Below are 12,770 nucleotides of genomic sequence, written 5' to 3' on the forward strand. Positions count from 1 at the left end.
TTGTACCTGCAAAGGAGCCAAGACTGCAGGTTTTAGTGTTCTAGCCTCGCCTGTCATATAGGCAAGCACCCTAGAGAATGGTAGAATGCACAGTGAGCCAGCCAATCCACATTTATCCACTAAAATGACACACCCATTTTACACTGAGTGGGAACAGAAAAGACCACTCTAGGTGAGGGCCAGATGCTGTGCAGGGGCACCAATTCAAGATCAAACATTTTTCTGTGGTGTTTACAATCACTATAGCCTTGATTTGCTTTTAACAGTTAGTACTTAATTGGTCAATCTTTCCCCTTTCAGGAAACTTAATTGGCAATTTTATTTTATTTTGCAAATGGGTAATGTATCCATTTGTGCAAAATTTGAATGTTTCGCAAAGCTTTGTAGAACTGCCCCTCAGTTACTCAGTTATTCTCCTTAGAAATAAACAATCATATTTAAAATATTATCCTTGGGGCGCCTGGTTGGCTCAGTCGGTTAAGCGTCCGACTTCAGCTCAGGACATGATCCCGTGGTCCGTGGGTTCGAGCCCCGCGTCGGGCTCTGTGCTGACAGCTCAGAGCCTGGAGCCTGTTTCAGATTCTGTGTCTCCCTCTTTCTCTGACCCTCTCCTGTTCATGCTCTTTCTCTGTCTCAAAAATAAATAAATGTTAAAAAAAATTTTTTTTAATAAAAATAAAAAAATATCCTTGTACAATCTTCTCTGGATTTTTAAATTTTATTTTTTATATTTTTATTTTAATTTTTTTCATGTTGGCTCCATGCCCAACATGGGGCTTGAACTCATGACCCTGAGATCAAGAGTCTCATGCTGTACTGACTGAATCAGCCAAGCACCCCAACAATTGTATCTTTTTTGTGTGTATTTTTCCAGAGCTATTTTATTCATTCATATGCAGGTATATATGTGTATCATAGTCTCCCTCCCCTTTTACACAATGATGACCTTTATGTGCATTACTGTGCACTGTATTTTTTTAAATCATTTCCAGTAGATCTTGGAGATTATGCTATATCACCACAAAAAGAACCTATACATTCTTTTTTTTTTTTTAATTTTTTTTCCCACGTTTTTATTTATTTTTGGGACAGAGAGAGACAGAGCATGAACGGGGGAGGGGCAGAGAGAGAGGGAGACACAGAATCGGAAACAGGCTCCAGGCTCCGAGCCATCAGCCCAGAGCCTGACGCGGGGCTCAAACTCACGGACCACGAGATCGTGACCTGGCTGAAGTCGGACGCTTAACCGACTGCGCCACCCAGGCGCCCCAAGAACCTATACATTCTTATTTATAGATGCCTAGTCTTCCATTGTATGATTATATACCATAATTTATTTAACCAGCCCCCTATTGGTGGATGTTTAGATTGCTTTTTTCACTACTACAAATCGTGCTTGGAGAAATAATCTTGTACCCCTGCCATTTCACAAGTCTGCAGGCACAGTCATGAGATATTTCTAGATGTGGAAGGTCATCCTAATGTGCTTAGGTTGGGGTCACCATGTGGTGAATCCACTAGGACTTTCTTTAGGACCTGTGATTTCACTTGACTGCTTTCCCCTTAATCCTCCAATGTATCATGATCAACTTGTTCTTAAGTAAATAAAATTCTCCTTTGTATGACAATTTACCATTATCTGTAAAAACAAATTATACATGTACACTTCACCCAGCAATTCCACTAGAATCACCATAATATCTAGCTATAGTGTCTGTTTTAAAAAAAACATTATGGGGGGCACCTGGGTAGCTCAGTCAGTTAAGTGTCTGACTTTGGCTCAAGTCATGATTTCATGGTTCTTCAGTTCAAGCCTCATATTGGGCTCTCTGCCATCAGCATGGAGCCCACTTAGGATCCTCTGTACCCCTCTCTGCCCCTCCCCTGCTTGTGTGCTCTCTCTCTCTCTAAAATAAAATAAAACATTTAAAAAAATTATGGTACAGAGTCAATTGGTGTACTGTTAATCATATAAAAGAATGATGAAACTGTTCATAATCTCATGTGAAAAGATCTACTAGAAACATCATTAAGCAAAAGAAGCAAGGTGGAGATAACTATGTAGAGTATGCTAGTTGTGTAATAATAAACAGAGGGACAATATGTAGTCACATTTGATTGTAAATGAATGTTTAAAATTTCTAGAATGGTGCTTACAAAACCAACAACAGTGATTAACATTTGTGGGAGGGAAGGGAGTGCCATGCAAATAGAAGACAGAAGGAGTGAGGGGAGAGGAGGGAAGAAGGAGAAAGAACAATTTTTTTTAAGGACAAAGTATAAAATAAACTTTGAGTAAAATAGTCTAGAAGCATGATATACTGGGAAAACTCATATTCCTTTGAAAATTCTGGCAATTCCTATGGTACCCACATACTTCCTAGTTCCTTCTGTCTTCCAGTTCTGCTGACCTTTTTTCTGTGCTGTTTTACTTCCCATGCAATGTTGTCCCTCTGCCATCCTGTGTCACAGCTGTACATCATCCTGATTCATTTGGTCCCCAAAGCACCCGCACAAGGATACTTGTAGAACATTATAGTCCAACAAACAAATCCAACTTGGATCCTGTTCTTTTTTTTTTTTTTTAATTTTTTTTTAAATTTTTTTTTCAACGTTTATTTATTTTTGGGACAGAGAGAGACAGAGCATGAACGGGGGAGGGGCAGAGAGAGAGGGAGACACAGAATCGGAAACAGGCTCCAAGCTCCGAGCCATCAGTCCAGAGCCTGACGCAGGGCTCGAACTCACGGACCGCGAGATCGTGACCTGGCTGAAGTCGGACACTTAACCAACTGCGCCACCCAGGTGCCCCATTTTTTTTTTTAATTTTTTAATGTTTATTTATTTTTTTTGAGAGAGAGAGAGACAGAGAACAAGCAGAGGAGGGGCAGAGAGAGAGGGAGACACAGAATCCAAAGCAGGATCCAGGCTCTGAGCTGTCAGCACAGAGCCCGATGTGGGGCTCGAACTCACGAGCTATGAGAGCACGACCCGAGCCAAAGTCAGCCGCTCAACCGACTGGGCCACCCAGTCTTAAAATTCCCTCAGTCACTCCCTTTTCATGACTATTTCTCCACAGAGCCTTGGACCTGGATACTTGTCTCCTTTTTGGTCTTCTCTCCTGTCCTCTAGTTGTTCCTCCCAAAATTTCCATGAGTTTCTTGGGCAAAGCAATTTGGCTCTGTCTTTGCCTCTCAGTCCAATCTAGAAGGATTCCACCAGCCAAACGAAAGCAGCCTTTAAGATATGTGTAGTGTGTGGTGTGTGTATGTGTTAAATTTTTATTTTGAAATAATTTTAGATTTAACATAGAAGTTGCAAAAGTAATACAGAAAGTTTCTGAATATCTGTCACCCTCATGTCCTTAGTGTTAACATCTTGCATAACTGTACATTTATCAAAGCTGGGAATTAACATGAGTGCAATATTTTTAAATTAATGATAGCCTTTATTTGGATTTCATCAGATTTTCCATTAATGTCCTCTTTCTGTCCCAGGATCCAATTCCAGATCCCACATTGCATTTAGTTATCACGTCTCCTTAAGTCTTCTCTGGCACTTTCTCAGTCTTTCCTTGTCCTCAAAATGTTGAAACTTTTGAAGAGTACTGAAACTCAGAAGAGTGCAGTCCTTTTGTAGCATGTCCTTTAGTTCATACCTGATGATATTTTACTGATTATTGAGGCTATGCATTTTTAGCTAAAAAACTTCCCTTGGAGGCTATATAATGTCAATGTGTAAAGTAGTTTCGGAATTGCTAACCCATAAACTTATGAGAAACAAGTTTACTAACCAGGGTACAGTACCTGGTGCAATTTTTTCTTTAACCTTACAGTAGACAGTCAAAATACTGGTTTCCAAAGTTACTCTTAGGTTAGTTCTTTTCTGCTCCATGCCCTGCAGTGTTCTTGTATTATTGACTCATAATACACTTAGGTTCACTTTTTTAAGTTTATTTATTTATTTTGAGAGGTGGGGGTAGGGACAGAGAGAGAGAATTTGTGCTGTCAGCGCAGACCCTGATGTGGGTCTTGAACTCACAACCTGAGATCATGACCTGAGATGAAATTAAGAGTCGGTCGCTTAATCAACTGAGCCACCAAGGTACTCCCCTCTTTTTTTAAGTTTATTTTACTTAGGTTCATTTTTTAATAATATCTATTCCATTTTGGGTTTCCTTCATAGTCTGGTTGAATTTTTTTTTTTTTTAATTTACACTAAGGTGTGTTTTTAAACAAAGTATATTCTGTTCAGGAGAAAGATTCTATAGGTAGCTCGCTTACAGCAGAGAGCAAACTAGGTTAGGTCCAAGGATGTAATTTGCCCACACAGAGGTTTTTGTTGTTGTTGTTGTTGTTGTTGTTGTTGTTTTAACAATTGTAAATTCCTTGCCAACATTGAAAAATTGGAAATTTCATACAGAAAGTCCAAACTGACAGCTTTGTTTAAAAAAATCGTATCTATCTACACTGATCCTGCCTTCCTATACATCAACATTGCCAACTCATAGGTCTGTTGTGGGACAAGGAGGCTCCCCTAGAGGACTTTAGGGGCTCCTGCAATTGAGAAAAGGTGCTCAGGAAGATGGAGTGAGGGACACCAGGAAAAGGCAAGATTACAACCCAAGTCCACTGACCTGAGCATTCCTCTCAGTACACCACATTCCCTTTGAGCACTGATATCAAATTAATAAAGTTATACCCTTTCGGGGGGAAGTTTAGTAGGTATAGTGGCTGAAAATAGAGGCTGTGAAGTTTGATGGTAGTTCAAAGTTCAAACCCTGACCTTCTACTTAACTAATGTATGATTTTCCTGGTCTCTCTAGCTCCTTAGGACTTCAGTGGCATTATCCATAAGACAGTAATAACAACACTTTGCACCTTAGGATTGTTGTAAGGTATATCTAAGCTAATATCCCTCCTTTAGTCTTCTCAAACTGTATAACTGCCCAAATGTTGACTTATGTGTTGAAGAGTTCACTGCAGTTGCTACCTTACAGAAAAGACTGCTCTTCAGAAGGACAGTTTGTTATCAAGATCAGGAAACAACCAGAACATTGACAACTCTGACACAGTGGAGCAGGTTCGAAATGAGGAAAAAGATACTCAAAGGGCTAAGTAGTGAGTGCGATGTGATGGGTTATTCTCCATTTAGACAGGAGAGATATACCCACAGAAAAATGTTAGGCATCCAAGACAGAGCATGCTAGCCTAGAGAAAGATCCTGAGAGGAACAGCACATCTCTTCCTTACATATCAGATGGCCAGACTCTCCTCATCTTATTTTTTATTCAGGAAAACTGGAGTGGATCTCTTAGAGATATTGATCCCCTTTAATTCAGTGAGGCTATGGGCATTTGAGCTGGGAGTTGTGCAGTGTCAAAGTATTGATTCTGGGGCAAGTGGTCAGTAGCTATTTTGATGTAATTATTCCTCTGATTCATAAATTCTGCTGGACTAAAGCATCATGACAGTCAAAGCATTTATTGTCACACTTTGCCTTCATTCAACCAACTGTGAGTTAGGAAATGGGGAGTCTTTTGACATGTCTCTCTCACTCTAGGATTGTTGAACCAATTACTAATTCTACTTTTAAAACCTCTCACATCAGCCACTGCTGTGAATTTCTTTGCCACCATGCCAGTTTAGGTTACTATTCACTCTTCTGAATCCTGTTTCAGCCTGCGTTAACATTTCCTCTTCCTGGGACCCTTTTCCTTTTCCATTCAGATTTTAGTCCTACTGGCCTCCCCTGGCCACATTATTGTAAGTAGCCTCCTCCTGGTCACCAGATCAGATTTTCTCTTTTACGTCCTTAATTGCACTCGAAAATACCCCAAATCATCTTGTTTTTTCATTGTTTATATTACACTAGAATATACCCTCCATGAGAGTATAGAGACTGTAATTGTCTTTTCCACCCTGTACCCCCACAATGTAGAAGTGTCTGGTATTGTTGAATGAATGAATAGATGAATGACCTCCTAATTGGTCTTCATATTCTGCCCTTGTAGAGTGAGGCAAGTGAGGCAGTAGTCTTCGGTACAAAATTTTAAGGGATGCCCAAAACCTCAGTAATCAAGATAAATCATATTTTAATGAACTAATTTTTAAAAATCAGAATAAGGGTCGCCTGGGTGGCTCAGTCTGTTAAGTGCCCGACTTTCTTTTTTTTTTTTTTTTTTTTTTTTTTTTTTTATTTTTATGTATGTGTGAGACAGAGCAAGAACGGGGGGGGTGGGGGGGGGCGGTCAGAGAGAGAGGGAGACACAGAATCGGAAGCAGGCTCCAGGCTCTGAGCCATCAGCCCATAGCCCGACGCGGGGCTCGAACTCACGGACCACGAGATCGTGACCTGAGCTGAAGTCGGACACTCAACCGACTGAGCCACCCAGGCTCCCCAAGCGCCCGACTTTCGATTTTGGCTCAGGTCATGATCTCACAGTTTGTGAGTTTGAGCCCCATATCAGGCTCTGCACTGACAGCGTGGAGCCTGCTTGGGATTCTCTGTATGTCTGTCTCTCTTTCTCTCAAAATAAACATTAAAACATTTTTTTTTAATTTTTTTTTCAACGTTTATTTATTTTTGGGACAGAGAGAGACAGAGCATGAACGGGGGAGGGGCAGAGAGAGAGGGAGACACAGAATCGGAAACAGGCTCCATGCTCTGAGCCATCAGCCCAGAGCCCGACACGGGGCTCGAACTCACGGACCGCGAGATCGTGATCTGGCTGAAGTCGGACGCTTAACCGACTGCGCCACCCAGGCGCCCCAAAACATTTTTTTAAAAAATCAGAATAAATGCAAAATCCGTGTAAAAAACATCAAAATTTTAACTAAGGGCAGCATCTGCACTCCCACAATCCTGTTGTACTTTTCTCAAGCTCATCCCAGTCCTGGTTCCAGTAAAACTTTGTTCACAAAAACAGGCAGCTGGACTGTAGGCCACTATTTGTAGATTTGATTTTTCCAAGTCTTGCTTTAAAATATGACTTATCTTGGGGTGCCTGGGTGGCTCAGTTGGTTAAGTGACCGACTTCGGCTTGGGTCATGATCTTGCAGTTTGTGAGTTCGAGCCCCGTGTCGGGCTCTGTGCTGACAGCTCAGAGCCTGGAGCCTACTTCAGATTCTGTGTCTCCCTCTCTTTCTGCCCCTCCCCTGTTCATGCTCTGTCTCTCTCTGTCTCAAAAATAAATAAACTGTGTTTCCCCTTCTCTCTACCCCTTCCCTGCTTACACTCTGTGTCTCTCTGTCTCTCAATAATAAAAAAAATTAAAAAAAAATTTTTAAATAAAAAATAAAATATGACTTATCTGAAAAAAAGTGAAATATTATTTATCTGGCTTACTGAGTGTTTTGGCAGGTCTTTAAATTTTGCATCCTAGGGACGCCTGGGTGGCTCAGTTGATTGAGGGTCCGACTTTGACTCAGGTCATGATCTCACGGTTGGTGAGTTCAAGCCCCGCGTCAGGCTCTGTGCTCACAGCTCAGAGCCTGGAGTCTGGTTTGGATTCTGTGTCTCCCTCGGTTCCTGCCCCTTCCCCACTCATTCTCTCTGTCTCTCAAAAATAAATAAATGTAGGGGCGCCTGGGTGGCGCAGTCGGTTAAGCGTCCGACTTCAGCCAGGTCACGATCTCGCGGTCCGTGAGTTCGAGCCCCGCGTCGGGCTCTGGGCTGATGGCTCGGAGCCTGGAGCCTGCTTCCGATTCTGTGTCTCCCTCTCTCTCTGCCCCTCCCCCATTCATGCTCTGTCTCTCTCTGTCCCAAAAATAAATAAACGTTGAAAAAAAAAAAAACAAGAGAGAGAGAGAGAGAGAGAGAGCGCGCGCACGCGCACAAGCGGGGGAGGGGCGGGGGGGGGGGGGGGGAGAGAGAGAGAGAGAGAGAGAGACAGAGAGAGAGAGAGAATCCCAAGCAGGCTCAGCACGGTCAGTCCTCGAACCTACGAACTGGGAGATCATGACCTGAGCCGTGATCAAGAGTCTAACACTCAACTGAGCCACCCAGGCACCCCCCTTTGCACTTATCATAAAGTCCAAAATTCTTCGTGTGGCCTACACTTACAGTTCCTACAAATGCTGGCCCCTGCCTTGCTCTTGAACCTCATTCTCATTGCCTACTGAACTGCAGGGGCACCGGTTAGAACAAGCCAAATGCCCCACAGCCTTCCTATAGAATATTCTCTGCCTAAAATATTCTCTTTTCCAAGATACACCTAAATACTGATACTTCCCTTTCCGGTTTCACATGTCAACTGGACTTTAACATCTGTGGAAAGCCTGGCCTGACTGTCCAGCTTCCCCTGTCACTTTTTCATAGCGCCACTGTTTTTCCTTCATACACTTATCACATTTGCAATCGTGTTTAGTGTGATGATGATGTGGTTAATGTCTGTCTGCTTACTTGATTGTAAACTGCAAGGAGCAGAGATTATGACAGTCTCTTTATTCAGTTGTTTCTGTCATCTGTACTCTATCACATGCCTTGTACATACGTAGTAAGTGCTTAATAAACACCCAACTCAGTGACCCGGGGCATAATAAATTTTCAACAAATGTTTGCAAAAGTATTATTAGAAAGGTAACTCAGCGTGTGAAAGCAAGAAGAAAAGCAAATGAACTTTCCAAGCACTTTAATGAACTTCCAATTAGTTCCCACTGTTTTGTTTGCTTTTTAGGCTGTGACTTCTTTGATCTCAGGCTGCAATCCTATGCTTACCTTTATCATATCTGTAGTTTCCAAAGTGTCTATCCTTACTGCACAGCACCCTGATGATTTTATTTATTTATTTATTTTTTAAATGTTTATTTATTTTTGAGACAGAGAGAGACAGAGCATGAACAGGGGAGGGTCAGAGCGAGGGAGACACAGAATCTGAAACAGGCTCCAGGCTCTGAGCTGTCAGCCCAGAGCCCGACGCGGGGCTCAAACTCACCGACCGCGAGATCATGACCTGAGCCGAAGTCGGCCGCTTAACCGACTGAGCCACCCACGCACCCCTCACCCTGATGATTTTATGGTGTTCAACAAGTGTCAAAGATAAGTGGATCAAGTACCCTTTCAATTAATGCCATACTGAGCTTTTCTCCATAAATAATGGCTGCTCACACTGAAAAGGCAGTTTGATTTTCTATAACTATTTCCCTATGATTATTCTATATCAAATTCAGAAAATGGAAGATGTTCAACATATTTCATTTCCCGTGAATGTGGTTTGCCCAAGAAGGAAGAACTGAACCCGTGAAAGGGTAGTGGGTTTTCGATTCCATGAGATTCTTTTTTTTTTAATTTTTTTAAATGTTTATTTATTTTTGAGACAGAGAGAGACAGAGCATGAACTGGGGAGGGTCAGAGAGAGAGGGAGACGCAGAATCTGAAGCAGGCTCCAGGTTCTGAGCTGTCAGCACAGAGCCCGACGCCGGGCTCAAACTCACAGACTGTGAGATCATGACCTGGGCCAAAGTCGGAAGCTCAACCGACTGAGCCACCCAGGAGCCCCTAGATTCCATGAGATTCTAATTGTATGGTCTAGCCCTCTGTAGATGGGGCTCCATAAATGACTCTGATGCTAACCACACATAAAACGACATTTGGAAACTGCTGATTTTGATCAGTTTTATTTATAAAAAATTTTAAATGTTTATTTGGAGAGAGAGAGGGGAGAGAGAGAGAGAGAACAAGTGGGAGAGGGGCAGAGAGAGAGGGAGAGACAGAATCGCAAGCAGGCTTTTTTCTGCCAGCACAGAGCCCAACATGGGAATCAGTTTCACGAACTGTGAGGTCTTGACCTGAGCCGCTATCAGGAGTCACCAAGGTGCCCTGCTGATTTTGTTCAGTTTTATAATTTAACACAGGACTGAGCTGGGAAGCTTTAGCAGCTTACATATGGTTACTAGATAGTGACAAATTTGCACTGGAAAAGAATTACTTTGGAGGGGGGAAGAAGGAGATTATCAGTGTTTTATTTTTTCATTGTGGTATGTATTTTTTAAACATTTTACTACGAAAAATTTCAAACACACAAAAATTGAGAGACTTTTCATAGTAAACATCTGTACACTGACCACTTAGATTTTACCATTAGCATTTTACTATATTTGGTTTATTACTCATCTATTTTGATCCATCCATCCATCCATCCATGTATCTTTTTTGATGCATTTCAGAGTAAACTGCACACATCAGTACATTCTCCCAAACACTGCATCATTCATATGAAATAATTTGTTTGACTTGTTTTTACACTGTATCACTCCCTTTCCTTAGGAAAGGAAGTGGCAAGAAAACCATGAGGGTAGCAGAAGTAAGAAAAACGGTAAAAACATGTAAAAGAGGAAAGCAAGAAACACTGACACATTTAGATATGATCAACTCCAATTTCCGAAGTGAAAAAAAAAAAACAACTAGTAAATTTATGCAGGTTACTCTAGAGATTAATTTTTTAAAAACAGTACCTCCTAGTGGCGTCTGGGTGGCTCCGTTGGTTGAGTGTCCAACTTCTGCTCAGGTCATGTCCTCCAGTTAGTGGGTTCCAGCCCTGCATCCGGCTCTGTGCTGACAGCTCAGAGCCTGGAGCCTGCTTTGGATTTTGTGTCTCCCTCTCTCTCTGCCCCTCCCCTGCTTATGCTCTCTCTCTGTCTCTCAAAAAATAAAATAATAAATGCTAAAACAAAGCAAAACAAAAAGACAGTACTTCCTAGGTAGGTGTTCACTTCACGGGGTCTGATCTCTGGCACTGGAAGCAATATTTAGACAGTGTTTCCCCCCATAAGTCATCATATTCACATCTCATATATACACATCTCTAACAGTCCTACCTCTGGCCTTTTTCCAGGACACTAGGGTACCAATGATGTGAAACAAAACTATCTGGAAAAATTGGGGGGACTCTACTCTCTTCTCAGTAATGAGAAACAAATGTGGACTATGCTGTTTTCTCCTTACAGTGAATATTTTTTATCTTTAAAAAGTTGTAATAAAATGCACATAAAACTCACCATTTTAATAATTTAAAACACTTTCATTTTTACAGCAGTTTTAGATTTACATAAAAATTGAGCAGATGGTACAGAGAATCCTCATACACCTTCTCCCCTGCATTGTTTCTCCTCAGGTTACCATTTTGCATTAGTATGGCATATTTGTTATAGTAAATGAACCAATACTGATAGATTGTTATTAACTGAAGTCCATGGTGTACATCAATGTTCCCTCCTTGTGTTGTACAGTTCTACTATAGATTTTGACAAATGCATAATGTCATTTATCCATCATTACAGTATCACACAAAATAGTTTCATAACCTGAAAAATCCCATCCTCTACCTATTCATCATTCCTTCCTCTCCACCAATCACTGGCAACCACTGATCTTTGTACTCGCTCCATGGTTTTACTTTTCTAGAATGTCATACAGTTGGATCAGACAGTATGTAGTCTTTTCATTTTGGCTTCTTCCACGTAGCAATATTCATTTAAGTTTCCTCCGCATCTCTCATAGCTTGGTAGTATACTTCCTTTTAGCACTGAATAATAATCCATTGTATGGATGTACCACAGTTTGTTTATCCAGTCACTTATTGAAGGACATGTTAGTTGCTTCTAGGTTTGGGTGATTATGAATAAAGCTGCAGTAAATATTCTTGTATAAGCTTTGTGTAGACAAAAGTTTTCAACTCAATTGGTTAAATACCTAGGGTGTGATTGCTTCATCATAGGGTAAAACTATATTTAGCTTTGTGAGAAACTGCCAAACTTCTTCCAAAGGGGTTTTGCCATTTTGAATTCTTCCCAGCAATGAATGAGCGTTCCTGTTGTTTCGCATCCTTACCAGCATTTGGTATTGTCAGCTTTTTGGAGTTTAGCCATTCTAATAGGTATGTAGTGGTATCATCTTAACCACTTTTTAATAAAATTTTGAATATTGATTTCTATTAAAAATTTTTTTTTGAGAGAGCAAGTACATATGTACATACATGCAAGTGGTGGAGGGGCAGAAGGGGAGGGAGGGAGAGACTCTTAATTAAATCTCTCAGCTTAGAGCCTGACACAGGGCTTGATCTCATGACTGTGACATCATGACCTCAGATGAAGTCAAGAGCTGGTCGCTTAATGGACTGAGCTACCCAGGCACCCCCATCTTAACCCTTTTTAAGTGCATAATTCAGTGGCATTAAGTACATTCATAGTGTTGTAGAATCATCACCACCGTCCATTCTCAGAACTCTTGTCATCTAGCAAAAGTGAAACTTTTATACCTATTAAGATAATTCCCCATTCTTCCCTGTCCCCAGCCTCTGGTTTTCTCTCCCTATGAATTCTACTTTCTGTTTTTACAAGTTTGTCCACTCTAAATACCTCATGTAAATGGAATCATATACAGTATTTGTCTTTTTGTGACTGGCTTATTTCACTTAGCATAATGTCCTCAAGGTTCATCCATATTTTACCATAAGTCATTCCTTTCTTTTTAAGGCTGAATAATATTCCATTATTATTTATCCATTCATCCACCACTGATGGATACTTGGGTTCCCACCATACTTTAACTATTGAATAACACTGCTATGAACATGGGTGTACAAATACATAAGAATTGCTGGATTATATGATTATTCTATTTTAACTTTTTGAGGATCCTCCATATTGTTTTGCACAGTGGCTGTACCATTTCACATTTCTACAAGAGTGTACAATGGTTCCAATTTTCTTTTTCCCTTCTTTTCCTTCCTTCCTTCCTTCCTTCCTTCCTTCCTTCCTTCCTTCCTTCCT

This window comes from Herpailurus yagouaroundi, unplaced genomic scaffold (assembly GCF_014898765.1).
Source record: "Herpailurus yagouaroundi ecotype Mexico unplaced genomic scaffold, PumYag 188, whole genome shotgun sequence".
Lineage (NCBI taxonomy): Eukaryota > Metazoa > Chordata > Mammalia > Carnivora > Felidae > Herpailurus > Herpailurus yagouaroundi.